Raw genomic sequence first — 14,936 nt, 5'->3', positions numbered from 1 at the left:
TATGGAACTGCTACAACATATAGCTGCATATCTCCATTTTTCGTTGCAAAAGACAGCAATAAACGTATATATATATACGTATTTTCACTCTGTTACTCGGCTCGGTAACCTGAGTTCTTTTTACGTTTATATGCTGATGAATTGTGCTTTTTTTGCTTTAAAAGTGATTGAATTATGTTTTTCTTATGTTCCGATGAGGGTTTTATGCCTTTACTTAATCAGCATGCAACAATTATAGAATTATCAACAATTTGAAAGTTTAATTCGCGCTAGGACGATAAGATAAATAACGTAATGAGAAATAATGTAAGTGGAAGAAAACCATGTGAGTATGTTGAAATGAAATTATGCATCAAGTTATTATAACGAAACAAGCTTACTATAGTATGTATAACAGCTGTATCAAATGGTAACAGCTATATCAAATGGTAACAGCTATATCAAATGGTAACAGCTATATCAAATGGTTCCATATAAAGAATTATTGCTTATATTCATGCGAATTCTTAAGATTGATAGTTTCTACACATAATATTCTCGTATCATATTCTAGACTAGAAGCTTTTTTGCCGAGTTGTTTTAAGGAACACGGATTTTATTACCATTGTGATCTCAAAACAGACATTTCACCCAAGAGTATATTCCATCATATATTCCCAATAGGAAACTAACAAATACTTTGAAAATCTACAATATATTTTCACATACATAGGAAACTAGTTACCATATATATAGATGAATGCACTTTCTGTTAAGGATCTATTCTGTAAAATCAAGTAGAGGATTGTAGGATAAATACCACTAGTATTACAATTTCGTTAAAATGGTCTGTTCCTTGCAATAAAAAAGAAGAATGTGTTTATTTAAATAGCACTGTTCAGTAAGGGGTGACTAAAAATTTATAACAGAAGAATGAAATCGAAATACTTAGAAATGTTAAGCAAACTTAAAGCACTGGAAAATTTGAGCTCCTTTATGCTGTAAAAAAGCGGTAGCTGCTTCGAATGTGAACACACGAAATGAAATGTCATTACCTGGACTTGGCGACTGGCCTTTCTTCTCCTCAGTTGCCGTTTAAGTAGGGAAGAATGTAAATAATTTTCTTCATCCTTACAACGTAACTCAATAGAGTAATTTGAAGCGTGTTGTGTGAAATTTTGAAGCATTCGGGAGATTCGCATTTTGAATCCTGGTAAGGGCATTGCTGTTTTTCCATATTTTCTGCTACGGAAGAAACGTAGTAATTAAACAAAATTAAGGCCAATTTCTCATCATCGAGAACAAATACATTAAAATCATTAATGAAATAACAAAAATTTACGGATTGAATTTCGTCACAATAAGTGTTTTAGTTACACTTTATAGGAAAATATATATGTATGGAAGCATGTCCATAAAAAATTGAAATAGAATTTTTAAAATGAAGAAAAAGTATTTACACGCATGCTTATCATGCAGACCAAATTTTGAAATTTAAAGCCTACTAATTTTGCAACTGGAACTTTGTTGAAATTATATATTTGTTAAAATTATTATTATACGTAGAGAAAGATATAAATTTGTTCTTGTAAGCATAAAAGAAATATTTAATAATGTGAGTTTGCCTCGCCTGTAGCCAGTGGACAATTTATAAATTTTGCAAATAAAAGATAAAAAAGATAGCAATTATTATGTTTAATAACTAAAGAAATTATTATGTTTATAAGTTTGATTACTTTACAGCTGGTTCGGGGTAAGAAAAATTCTCATTATTTATAGCTCTTGCTTACATCAGCAAACTCAAATCTATTTCAACTACTTTGTTTTATTGCAGCCTTTAAAAAATCAGCTGCATTTTATTTTTGTCTCCTGTATACGTATAAACAGACATATGGTTAGGTTATGTTGTTTAATGATGGCAAAGCCTCGAGGGCTATCTGCCTAAGAGGAGGGATGCCTTAGTGGAGGACTTTCTAAGAGAAACTGGCTCGTATACACGAAAACACCCACGCAGCCAGCCCGTTCGCGGGATTCGAGCATCGGACCGAACTACCAGTGTTCAGTGACTTTACCGCTCGGCAGGTCGTGGACCATAGATAGACAGACAGACAAATGCATAGATACACATATAGATGTGGACGTGGTGCTATACTAATTAACCGTTAATACTAATTATACTAATATACCATATGGTAGAGGCATAGTGCCCACGTCCCCCGTTCCTTATCCTTGTCCTTACTGTAGCTATATGTCCGATAAAATACGGAAATTTCAGGAAATATACTTTTGGGAGGAAAGGATAAATATTATCCCTGGATGGTATGAGGGAAAACGCAGGCGCAGCGTTAAATGAATTGAACCTTACAAATGCATGGCGGTTTCATGTGTAGTTTCATCGCATGATGGCACTTTGAATCTATCGAGCGGGAAGTCCTTTTGTGAAGTATATGGTAGAGAAGTAGAAGACGAAACCCTCACTATATCCATCAGAGAACTCTGAATCAAAACTGGATCGAATTGAAGCAGATCGCTATTATGTGTTTTATCTAAATCAAGCAAATCAAATCAAATACGAAAATTACAATTAAGAGAACATATGTGCATATCTATTTTACTAATTTACTATATTTTTAATCTGAAAATTTATATTAGCAGATAGGTACACCGGCATTTAATGAGTGGTGTACATAAAAGTAGTCTCTTGCATTGATTTTGATTAGCTCGATAATCTGGCGTGCAATTGTAAAGTGTTTGTGCGATTATATACCTGAAATATGGAAAGCAAGCTGCCGAAGCAATAGGAGTAATTTTTTCTCTCTCAAGGTACTTTTCTCCAGTCCCGCTCTGTACAAATATGCAATATATAAAACCAAAAATCTAAACAGAAATCCGTACAGAGATTCTCAGGAAATTTCCCATTCTCTTCAAAGAAATTTTGCCATTGTAGCATGGCTTGAGAGAAAGTGAAGGTCTCTACGATAACCTGAAGAAAATCTACCCAATGCATTTACCCCCGTTGTAACTAACAACAAGTTATTCAACTGAACGATTCGAATGTGCTGTTTGCGTGTATCTTGTTACATCCAACTGCTACAGGCCTGATATCTGATTATAGAGCAAAACGTTATCAGACTACTACAGCCTTTGTTAGAGTCCCACCGGAAGGTAGGTAGGTAGGTTACGGAGGAGTGAAACGCCTGGTGTCTAACAGAGGTAAACAGGCATGTGTTCCACGCCCTGCTCTAACTACAGCAAAAGCTCCCTGGAGCCACACGAGGCTGCACCAGGAGATTATTGAGGTTGTCAAAGGGAAGTACATGGCCTTACAAGGGCATTAGTAGGATTGTATTACAGATTATACAATCAAAGGTAGTTTGCAACAATAAACATTTGTTCACCAGCGTCCGAGTGGTAAAATCGGTGAATACTGGTAGTTCCGACCTGGGTTCGGTTTTCATGGTTTTTCCCATGTGTTACGCGAATACGAGCCAGTTTCTGTTAGAAAGTCCTCCACCAAGGCATCCCCCCTCTTACACAGATAGACCTCGTGGCTTTGTGATATTCGAATAACCTAATTAAAAAAAATGTGGGTACGAGTCCAGGCGAGCAGGCGCTCTGACTGCATGGGAATTTTCGCGGTTTTTCATCATGCATACCAGCTTACCTTAGAACGTCCTTCACGAATATATCCCTCTCCTCAGGTAGATAACACTAGTACGCTTTGCTGTAATTTCAATAAAACATACCAAACCAAATAACAATCATTTAGTAATTCCCATTCGTGTCATGAAATGATGACAAGTATCTACCGTTCTCTAACTCAGTCATTGCTTGGAAAGTCCATGGACTCGCTGGCGATTGAGTTTAGCTAGTAACGGAATGTAGCATCTCTCAATAGCTGCCTTTCTTCATTAGAATTGTTTGCACAAGTGAGAAATGATAAAATTGTCCAAGAACGGACCTCTTGCGTCACTTCCAAGAACTTATAAGCATAATAATCTTCTAGAAACTTTCTTTGCTTCATAGCAAAACTAATCTAGTCTAAACTTAATGCTTATCCTAAAGTTTCTTTGAGCATGGAATAATTAGACACATACAGAGGAAGTATCTTTATGGCTGTTGCTGATAATATTGCATACTAAGTAATACTGCAGTATTTGTTAATACATATCCCGGACTATTCATGACTAAAGGATTCAAAAAGCTTTTTTCCTCAGTGGCGGACTCTAGATGTTGTAGTCGTTTAACCCTATTAAAGCCGGAGGCGGTGGTCACTTTACTATGAAGGCTCCTAGCAGTTGGGACCCCGTAGCCTCCTATGAATGGAAAGATAATGTACATAATTTACATCCATGGCATCTCCGGTATTCGAATCCAGGCCCTTTGGTACGGCAGTCAGAGACACTAACCATTTTCCCGTCTGGGCAGCAGGATTCAGTGAGCAAACCATGTATAAATTTGGATGCATTTAATCTTGTAGGGTTGATTTTATAGAGTGTCTAGTGATGTATACAGTTACACTTCAGTAGAGTGAACTGTATAGTACTATATTACAAATAAGCTTAGTAACGTTAATTGCTGTCAGCGGTTTTATTTCGCCAAACATTTTATATTGGACTGTATCTTTGTATCATTCCTTATGATATCTGCATAAACCTATTTCCGTTTCGACGGAACTTCTGAAGTTATTTATCTAGCGACAGTGGCTAGTCATCTGATACCTGTCTAGTACAATCGATCATAAAGTTTCATTTCATTCTACAAAATTATCGAAGGCACTCGTTATGTGAAACTATGCATCACTCTACTCCGGCAAAGTATTTTGGCAATTTTGTTAGTGTTTTCTAACATGTTATCAACATGTACAATATTTACTAATTTATGCCTTAAAAAAGTATTCTTCTAGAAGTAGAATTGTTTTGAAATGCACAAGTGCTATCTGATATGCATAAACGATTTTAATGTAATATATGACAGCAGTTATTTCCCTTGTTTGTCAAGACGTTATTCATGTATACTCCTCTGAGAAGGAACTGCGATAGAAATTTGCGCCTGATTGCTAGACAAAAGCTAGTTTATTATACATGCTACCTCCAAAAACGTTTTTTTTCTCAGGTCTGTTGTGTTGTGTTTACTTGAGCAGAAAGACCATTATTTTTGATTTAGAGGTTGTTCCAGTTTTAAAGAGTTTCTTATCACTGCTGTCAGGAAAAGAGTTAAAAATAAAAGAGAGAAACAATGTTTGGAAATTCATCACCCCCTATTTTATCTGAAGGAAATCATCTATCTAAATGAAATTTTATATAAGCCAAAGATTTACATTGAGTTACAAAAATTTTCATTTTAAACTTCCTTTTTGTTTCATTTTCCCTAGGTTCCTGTGTTTGAAAGTATAAAGTAAAATTTACTTTGCATATTTTAGAGTATTCCTTTTTCTTCCAACATAAAATATTAACTTTAAAAAAGCTGTAAAGTTCATTTTAATGCCATTTTAGTTTTATTTCTAAAAAAATTAAAGAATAAAAAATAAATTCAAAATCTATATTTATTTTTGAAGAAAATGTTTAACTCTAATATTTTAAAGTTATATTATAAATTTGCTTGTTTTTTTGTTCACAAAACCATGGATTACTTGCTTGCTGTAGCTGCTTGCTGTAGATTACTTGCTTGCTGTAGCTGTCGTAATGAAGACAGTATAGAAAAATTTCTTAAATGCAAAATAAACATTTATAGGCTATTTAAATGCAAAATAATTACTTCTTAAATGCCAAATGAACATTTATAGCTTTAAAATATTTTATAAACGAACTTTACTTAGAAAACTCTTCTCATAACTAGCAGTGCTTACAAAAATTGTTAGGAATATTCATACTAGTATGAAAGTATATGGAACATTGTTCTGGAAATTGTATTTCATAATAAACTTCACAAATTCAATAGTTCCAGCTTTCCATGTTCCTGTTCCTTTTCCCTAGCAATTAACGGAAATACAACGATTCAAATACTTCTCTCTTTAGAGGAATTAGTCTTTATTAATGTCACCATGATTATAATTTAAATGCTATTCTAATTTTTATTTAAAAGTTTTCGACAAGGGTATGTAGCTGTTGATATCACTTGGGGGTTTCTTTGAATACTTTACATAGAGTAAACACCTTTATCTCTCAAATTAATTCAATATACAATTCATATTCTTTTTATCTTTACGTCACTTGATGATCCACATGAGTATTCACTATAAAATCACGCTAAATATGCCGCCTGCGAAAACGGATCTCCTACTCCGCCTCCCGTTCTGACTACACCTTTGATGTTAACATACCGAAAGCTCTCACACGGGAACTAAATTTGTCAATATCGGAAGAACGTTGAGTGAAAGAGGAGAGGAAAGGATAAAGTAACTTAAAATTAATTATTAAAAGTATTACCTTATTGAGAAATTTATTAAATTTTAAAAATGTGGTGCAAAAAAGTCGATAAATAGATATTATATCTAAACTTAAAAAATAATATAATCGTAAAAAAAATCTGAAAGGTTTCAGATTTTAAATTTTGTCCAAAAGGACGTTTTTGAAGATTTTGTATGCTACCTTTATTTATTAAATGTCGTGTTCTTCCCACTTGAACTATAAAATTCAGTTCAAGAGCAGTATCGCAAAATAATTTTTAAATTTGGCATATCTTTAGAATTTCGAATACACAGTCTCACGCGCTGGAGATAAAAATGCTTTTTCCTGTACAACGTTGCCATTGCTTGCTTTGAAATCCTTGAATTTGTTAATCAAAAATTCATTAAAGTTTTACAAAATATGAAATCGATAATAAAATAAATTTCAAATTTCAAATTTGGACTTCCAGATGCCCATATTCGGTGTAGGATTACGTCATTCAAAATTCGATGGCTCTAAGTACCGTTGTTTTATTACAATACGAGAAACACATATACATTTATGCAGATTCTTCATTATTTAGTTTAGATATAATACACGGCGATAATATTTGGTGGCAACAGTTTAAAAAGTGAAACGGACATTCAGAGTGATTCGACACAAAATCGCAAAACGAAAATAGTCCGTCTGGGACAAAGCCTCTTTGAATTAAGAAATATATAATTATTTTAGGTACTTTACTTGACATTTTTTCCATAAATGTAGTACTAGTGACGTAATATAATTCCGAGCTATCTTATTGCATTAAATGATATAGTAACACCGTTTTGATTCGCACATCGTCGTCCGGGAGAAACTGTAATCATCTTACCTGCATGTGAAGAAAATGACTGGGCAAACGAAATAGTTGTGGGTTTCATTAAGTCTCTCACACTTATAATGAATATTAAGATCTGTCATACCTAGTAAGTTATACCGATCTGTCATACCGAGAGAATTATCAGTTTACTGCACTTCAGATTTGATTTAATCTTAGCTATGGGAAAAGCAACTTTACCAGACTAAGTCATATTCATTCGATCAAACTTAGTTCCATCAAAAGAATACGTGTTAGTCTGAAAATAACAATTTGAGTTAATATTAAATATACGTGAATAAAATGTATGGTAGGTCAGAAAGCTTTTCAAGAACGTATACGAACAAAGTACCCAATGATGTCCGCCAAGAAGACAGATGATCTGTAAACATTTAAGGTAAAATTATACTTAAGTTTCTCGTTGACTATATACCGGGTGATCAAAAAGTCAGTATAAATTTGAAAACTTAATAAATCACTGAATAATGTAGATAGAGAGGTAAAAATTGACATACATACTTAGAATGACATGGGGTTTTATTAGAACCAAAACAAAATACTGGTATCGGGCCTTTTTTCTTCGAGGAAATGCGTGATTCTGGTTTTGTAACTGCTACCGTGACGGGTGAGAGGTACGCCGATATGTTACAGAATCGCATCGTCCCCAGCCTGGCTGATAAACACCTGCTGGAACGTACGATTTTTATGCAGGATGGCGCTCCACCCCATATTGCTAGACGCGTGAAAGATCTCTTGCCCGCGTCGTTTGGTGATGATCGTGTGCTCAGCAGCCACTTTCGTCATGCTTGGCCTCCTAGGTCCCAAGACCTCAGTCCGTGCGATTATTGGCTTTGGGGTTACCTGAAGTCGCAAGTGTATCGTGATCGACCGACATCTCTAGGGATGCTGAAAGACAACATCCGACGCCAATGCCTCACCATAACTCCGGACATGCTTTACAGTGCTGTTCACAACATTATTCCTCGACTACAGCTATTGTTGAGGAATGATGGTGAACATATTGAGCATTTCCTGTAAAGAACATCATCTTTGCTTTGTCTTAATTTGTTATGCTAATTATTGCTTTTCTGATCAGATTATTGCTTTTCTAATTATTGCTTTTCTAATAAAACCCCATGTTATTCTAAGTATGTGTGTCAATTTTTACCCCTCTATCTACATTATTCCGTGATTTATTAAGTTTTCAAATTTATACTGACTTTTTGATCACCCTGTACATATTGCCGTTGGATATGCAAACATATTTCTGAAAATAAACAAGTCGGAAGTTGCCAAAAATGCCAGTAATTTTTCTAATGTTTAACAGATAGGAATAGAGATTAAAATATTAGTGGCATCTGATATCCACCAATGCTAGACATTTATCGTCCTTACATTCCTACTTTCTAGGATAACATCCTAAGATGGATATATTCTGGAGCCACACATGAGGCGTTCAATATAAATCGCAGTATATCCATTTCCCCGATTACTAAGGCCCTTACGGTCAGAAGGAAGCCAGGCGTCCTAGCGTCTCACTAGCGTAAGCCAGGCGTCCGGGTTCTCGAGTATCTGTCTTGTAATTCTAGAATAATTTCCTAAAAAAAAACGAATTTAATTCGTGATACATTTGCTGTACTAAACGCATATTACTCACATCTTAACATTTTTGATTCTGCATGATATTTAATGATATTTAAAATTACTTCTTGAATGCATTTCGTATATCTAGTAACATACTTGTAACTTTCCATTGGTTGTATTATTACATATTTTATGTATATGCACCGTATGCATAGAATGTCCTTACTAGACTTTTATTTTCGTAACCATTTTTACAGGTTTATACTACCAATTACTAAAACGTTTTTAATGTATTGTTTCGCGTTTTTACATTAAAAATCAGTTTATAAAATTAAAACGTTTAACTTCAGTAATAAAACTTTGCAATTCACATGGAATTGCTTTATAATACCTCGTATTACTTTACATTACTAGGATATATTTTACCCGCTTTCTAATTACGATAAGCTTTTGTACCCAGCAGGCACAATACGATCAGAACCTATACCTTTTGAATAAATTCTGGACTCGTTATCCTCGGTACACTTGATGCAGGAAGGTGGGTTAGGAAGGTCAGTAAGAGCTCTGCGCATGATGACATTTGAAACCAAGTCTCCACTTACGAATTTCAGTTTTAATGTTTAGTCGAAGTTGGTACCTCAAATTAAATACCTGCCTGGATTTTTCAGTCCTGCCAAAGGCAACAAAACTGAATGGCAACTTGATAGTTTCTGTGAAATACAATACTTAATGGCAAGAATACTTAATGAAAACTTGATAGTTTCCGTTCTTAATATCAACTGAATAACTTCAAGTTATACAAGTCACTTGATTTGTAGAGATATTAGGTATTTTTGGAAGCAGGCAAGATGAAAAATTATCAACGCCGGGAATCGAACCGCGGACCTCTGGAATACGCGTCCAGCGTGCAGACCACCACACCACGAAGGTATGCCAAGGAGGTGGGATAAATACGTTATATACTTCCCTTTTTAAAGGGCGACTGTGGGACTTTAGGGGACCCAATCACCAAATCCTGGGTGAGGAGAATCATCATCCACAACCTTTTTAGTTCGGGCGCCACTGTAGAGACATTAGGATATTTTTGGAAGCAGACAAGATGAAAAATGACCAACTCCTTCGCCTGGAATTGACCCGCGGACCTCTGGAATACGCACCCAGCCTGCGAACCACCACACTACGAGGACATGCCAAGAAGGTGGAAGAAATACCTTATAGATCGACAAGTGCAACTGTGAAGTTGAGTTCTAGAATAGCCTTAGAAACGACCTCAGTGGAAGCGAACTGAGATACGCTTCTGAGGACAATTTTGATTTTTATTAACCCAAGTGGAAGTAGGGGTGACGAGGCAGTCTGATTGGTGTCTAGAAAGACGGTGAGAATGCGATTATCATCTAAGTTTTTAAGGTAATCTGTTTGTCATTTTCAGAGATCTTATTCCTTCTAAAATCACCTATTTCTTCTTCTTCAATAACGACTTGCATGAAGAAAAAGAAATCTTTTTCTCTTGGTTAGGATTTGATCCTTTATCTTCTTTTCTGCGGACAGAGATGAATCATTGGGTTAAAACGCAGCTAGAGCAGTGCCTAGAGGAGTGAAATCTTCTGTTTCTGTTCCCCGATTCAATCTTTGGTCTTGAAAAGTCTGGAAAGGAAAACCTTTTCACTGCATGTCTTATAAAACTATACGATCACTGAGTCTATTGCGGTAAAATTCGTTTTCATCGGAGGCAATTTGTTTGAAAAAAAAACAAAAACAAAAAAAAAAAAAAAAAACGATATGCAGTGTATTGATCTTCTATGCTTGATATACGAAGTTTGTTCGATAATGGACCAGTCCAGATTCTGTTTCTTACTATAGTCATTGGCTAAAAGATTCATATTTTTCAGAATATCCGGTTTATTTTTAGGTTATCCGGTCAGTCTTGATAAACATTCTCCCGATCAAAAGCGTTTCTTGCCATTTACGGTTATTAATATTGGCGAGAGGATACTGAGCTATGTAATGATTATTTTCATGTTATCTGACTCCAAATAAACGCCTCGTGAGTAAGAAACTATTTGTTTATTCAAGATTGATGGCGTTTCGCCTTCACAATAAGCATCGCCCACCTGACGATGGAAATAAAGGTAACAGGAATAAAGAATGCTTTAATCGTTTAGCAGCCGACACCACGGTAGCTCTGTCAGCAAGTAGAACTAAAAGTGCAACATCATTACCTTATTTTAAAGTCTGTATAAATACTCTATTTTAATGTCTGCATAATGCACGCTGCGATGCGGTGCCAAGCCAGAAATGAATATTTGCATTATTTTTGTTACAAGCAATCCTTATTTCAACCATATGAATCTTAGAATTTAATAAATTTATATTTAGTTCCATGATGAAACTGGAGTTAATGGACACTAACTACACGAAAATTAAATCTGCGGTTGCTACTGAATTGAATGAAATATCTCACAGAATCGTTCCACAAGGAGTTTGTATTTTTGGGAAGATTATTCATGTAAATAACTTAAACACCCTAACTCATATCTAAATATAGACCAAGCCTTGGTGGTAATAGTAAAACAATACCATTTAAATTTCGAAGATTGCGATATGCGGTGGCAATAATCAACAGCAAAATGTTGTAGCAGCATTGAGCAGAGAATCCGACTGTCTTTCTTTCCGACTGTCGTGAGATCAGATACTTATCTGGAAATATAATAAGAATAATAATAACTACAAAAAATTGAGCTTAATGCAATGTTCTCCGAAACTTGACAAAACAAAGTAAGTGATATTAAAAAAACAACCATTATTGTGATATGGTATAAAGTTGGGCACACAAATTTAATAAAGCCAAGGTGTGGCTACAAGTACGGATGAATCAGTGCAAATGTTTAAACATTACATATGAAAGAGGAAAATTTTGCAACATTAAGTAACAAGAATCTATATTATATCCATGTACATTCTTGTTACTTAATGTTGTACAGTTTTCTTGTTTTACATATTATGTTGAGTCAACTTTTACATATTATGTTGAGTCAACTTATTTTCAGAACTTTATACACAGCCGATTATCAAACTAGAAATTTTAGACCGAATTACAAAACCGAACCTTAACGTAGATTTTATCAGTCGTGATGGAAGGTGTATGACTATGTGCCACAGAAATATGTTTAGACACTTTTTCCATACCAGCCATTTGCACGGTTTGGCGGTATCAGCCATTTGCATAGTTTTGCAGTATCGGCATGGTTACTTCGATGTGCTAGAACTTTATTGCCCGAAAAGTGTTTACGTTATTTACATTGCACTTGGCTGTATTATGCACATTTGGCCTCATATAAATTTCCTTAGCTAAATGCTTTCTAGTGCTTATTGCTTTTAGAGTATTTTCGGTTTTCTTCTTCAGAGTTGTCCAACATATACAAATTGTACTGTGCTTTTGAAGCAATTGGGGAACTGCCAATAATATAAGAAATTATGAAAAACATTATCATAAATGTTCATATACCGGAACTTTGAAATAATGTTTTAGTACTTTCGGTTTATGATATTTACAGGTCAGATGACAGCGGGTCTGGACACCCCAGACTTACCACAGACTATTTGGCCTATTGTCCGGAGACCACAACTGTCTAGAACAAGCAATTCACAATTCTCCAAAAGCGCCGCATCGGAAGTTTAGAGATATTTTATATAAATACGCAGTAGACATTGATTCACTGAATTATACTAATTCGTTCGTTAGGAGACATGTTGATGCGCTTAGGTAAATTGAAACATACCTGCATATCCAAGTAAAACATTATATATATATATATATATATAATGTTCTGAAAGGACATACTTCGCGCATACAATTAAGGCGTTAGCCCTAAACAGGAAGGAGCAAAGATTACAATAAGAATCATACAATGTGAACGTTAATACTGGCTTACAGAATTTTGCCATAACTACATACTCCTTTATACACATATTGGAATGCGGTTATCTACATGTGTCTCTTGAATGCACTTAAAGTAAGAAACAGTACATAAGAAATCGGCCAATAATTATTAATATTCTAGTATTTGTTCTTAGTATATAACGCAAGCATTTAATTTTACTGGCCCGCCGGCACATATGCGGGTAATTAATAGTTTATACTGCTTTATTTGCAAGAACAGTAAAAACCTTTAAATTGTTTATCGTAGTGCTTCTCATCATTTAAGTCACTTGTGAAGACAGCATATGCTTTCTAAGAATAAACGCAGTTTCTCTTCTGTTTAATCCATTTTAGGTTTTACACGCAAAATATAGTTACAGTATAAAAATTAATTGACTCCACTAAGGTGTTTGCTTGAAACAGGTAAAACTGAAAATATGTCGTATAATTAAACTAACGTATTTAATGATTTGAACGAGCTTTGCAAAAAGATGAAATGTGAGTAACTGCCTAAATATATTATGATTTAACTTACCTCTGCTTGTGATCATGGTTTCGATTCTTAAGAAAGGTTTTAAGGATCAAAATTCGAATTCGAATTCTGTTAACAAAATTAAAATAATACATTGTTTGAATAAAAGAATTTGTAAGCAAAACCGTATTTTCTCTAAAATGTAAAGCAGAATAGAAACACTAGATTCATATTCATTAAAGAAAAGAAGGCAAATAAATATTTGTGCAGCGTAGCCAGATTACGTTTCTTTGCCTGAAAGCAAAAAACGCTTTTTCATTTCCAGCAAATATATTAAGGAAATTAATTTTTGTTTCCGTAATATCTAAATGCAAGCAATGTAGATCCTAAAAATTATGTAATATATTATTAATATAATTATGTAAATTATAATATAATAATGTAATTATCTAAAAAATTATGTAAATGTTATCTATTTTTTATTTGCACTATAATTAAGAAACGTATTCTTTCTTTTTTCAATTATTTTTTCAATAGAATACTTATTTTGTTTATACTGCATTGTGTTGTCGTTTCCAGAAACACTCTAAATTTAAGAATTTCTCTTTCAAGCTCTGGATTAATTATACATTTTGTTGATAGCTGAATTCAAAAAATAAATACTGAAGAAAATTTTAAATTGGGTGTAGAATGTGGCTACATTATTTCTTGAATATAAATTATAGCATTCTACTATTTACATAAAAGCTAAAAGTTTAAAAGATTTTGTGATAAATAATAACGTACATATGCACCATATTCACAAAAGTGTTTACTAGGAATTTGTTTCCCAACTTTTGGTTGTAGACATACAAATTTCCAACCGAATAAATATTTTATTTGACGCAAATATTGGTATTTTTGCAATTTTAAATTTAAGGAAATCACGTTTGCAAAAATTAAGTTATCTAACTTTTTTATATGTTTTTTCGTTTCCTATTTCAAGTTTAGGAAAATGCTACGCACATTATAAAATATAAAATATAAAAAAGACTGATTCCCGTATGCAACAGTTGACAATTCGATTATTTCGATAGTAAAATCGGAGATCGTATTCAGGGGTCGTAAACAAATTGAAGAGAGCAGGGTTTGCATTTATATTTAATCAAAAATAAAGTTTACTTTCAGATAAAGATTTCTTATGTTAATAGATTAGGTGATGAGCTTATCTTTGCATATTTTAGTGAAAAGTATTAAATGTTTTTTGTTTCAATCAAGAGATCTTGTTAACGGAATCTTGCAGAATTTTTACACTAGAAAACACTGGAAATTCCCAATCGGTTTACTTATCTGCATTAATTAAAAATGAAAAATATTTATAGAATATAGAAATATTTTATAAAAGAATATAACTGAATGGCATTTAAGCGCAAAAAATCAATAACGAATTACTTTAATCTATTTATTAACCAATTCTTAAAGACAAGTTGTAAATGACATTAAAAATCGAGAATTTTCGAATTTATACCCTAAAAAAATCTGGAAGATTTCTTTGGAAAATGAGGGTCTTAAAAAACTAAGCATGGCTAAAATATATGGACTGGTTTGTGTTGAGCTGCCATCTACTATAAATAAAGAAGGTTCAGAGTAACCTATAACCTATAAATCCTTTTTCATGGTGCGTACAGAAGAAAATTTTTAGGTGTGTCCAGACCGGTCACACTGTGCCGCAAAGGGTTAATCATGCAAAAATAGTAT

General features: G+C 33.8%; 1 long non-coding RNA gene across 3 annotated transcripts in view; it reads right to left on the bottom strand.

Annotated features, from left to right (window-relative positions):
- LOC146995522 (uncharacterized) overlaps positions 1 to 14,936 on the bottom strand; it is a 465,923-nt gene that overhangs the window by 208,709 nt on the left and 242,278 nt on the right. For all 3 annotated transcript variants that reach the window (XR_015043123.1, XR_015043122.1, XR_015043124.1), the window contains exon 2: positions 1,035 to 1,224. This is a non-coding gene — a long non-coding RNA (uncharacterized LOC146995522). The remainder of the gene's footprint in view (positions 1 to 1,034; positions 1,225 to 14,936) is intronic.

This window comes from Stegodyphus dumicola, chromosome 9, assembly GCF_044657685.1.
Source record: "Stegodyphus dumicola isolate Sdum_Otavi_A_Nest chromosome 9, ASM4465768v1".
Lineage (NCBI taxonomy): Eukaryota > Metazoa > Arthropoda > Arachnida > Araneae > Eresidae > Stegodyphus > Stegodyphus dumicola.
Note: the sequence above shows the minus strand (reverse complement) of the source record. Positions and strands in the feature narration are given on the sequence as shown.